The 972-nt window shown below is 51.4% G+C and overlaps 1 pseudogene; it reads right to left on the reverse strand.

Annotated features, from left to right (window-relative positions):
* Window positions 1-567: 567 nt before the first annotated feature.
* On the reverse strand, window positions 568-655 carry LOC115065143 (annotated as a pseudogene).
* Window positions 656-972: the final 317 nt, after the last annotated feature.

Here is a 972-nt window from a genome sequence, read left to right on the forward strand (position 1 = left end):
TATGGACCCAGACATGACCCCCAGTGGCTGCACAAGCCAGGACCTCACAATGTTCCCAGGTGGCATCACAGGCTATTCACGTCAGTTCCTCATTACCCTTGAGCCTCCAGTTCTGTCTCTCTTCATTGTGCCCATATCTTCTTGTCTCTCTTTTTCTTCTATTTCTCCACCACACTTACTTGCTCCTCTTAGTGGTGCCTGGGGTCATCTCAGGAGTGGTTTCAAGAGTGCTATGACCCACTAGTGCATTATGGAACCAGGTAGGAGTCATCTTGGCCATGGTCTGCCCCCCCAAGGGTTGCACAGCACCAGACTGGTGGTCATCTCAGGCTTGCTCCTTGTCTGGGCCACATGGCACTGGTCTGGTGGTCATCTCAGGCTAGCTCCTAGCCTAGGCCCACCAGAGTGGCCCCATGTGAGGGTCATTTGCCTCTGGCTCCCTCCTTCCTAGGGCCTGTGGTCCCAGGTGGGGTTCTTGTAGTCTCTAGCTTGCTCCCTGTCCTGGGGGGCTGCTGAGGCCCGCTGGCACCGAGACTGGTGGTCATTTCAGTGTCTCCTTTTGCAGGGAATGTTAGGCTATTAATCACTCAGATGTTCACAGGTCAGAACACTGAGTGTGGACACGGCCTCTCTCCTCTTTCTTTGGTTTCCTAATGGCTCTGTTCCTACCCTGGGTTGGATTAGAATATCTTACTCTATTCCATCCCGGGCTTTCAAGAGTTAAAAGGAACCACAGTGTTTCCTCTAGTCTCACTTAGTTGCACTGAATGCATGACTTTTTCTCTTTTCTTCAGAATTGTTTGCATGGGCTGCTAGTTCTGTAGGTGCGAAGTGGGACTTACAGAATGGGGACATACAGAATAGGTCCCAAGGGGATGTGAGTGCCACTGGACTCAAGAACACAGGCTCAGATCTGCTGATGTTGAAGCAAATGCAAGTGTGTGTGTGTGTGTGTGTGTGTGTGTGTGTGTG

This window comes from Mus pahari, chromosome 12, assembly GCF_900095145.1.
Source record: "Mus pahari chromosome 12, PAHARI_EIJ_v1.1, whole genome shotgun sequence".
Lineage (NCBI taxonomy): Eukaryota > Metazoa > Chordata > Mammalia > Rodentia > Muridae > Mus > Mus pahari.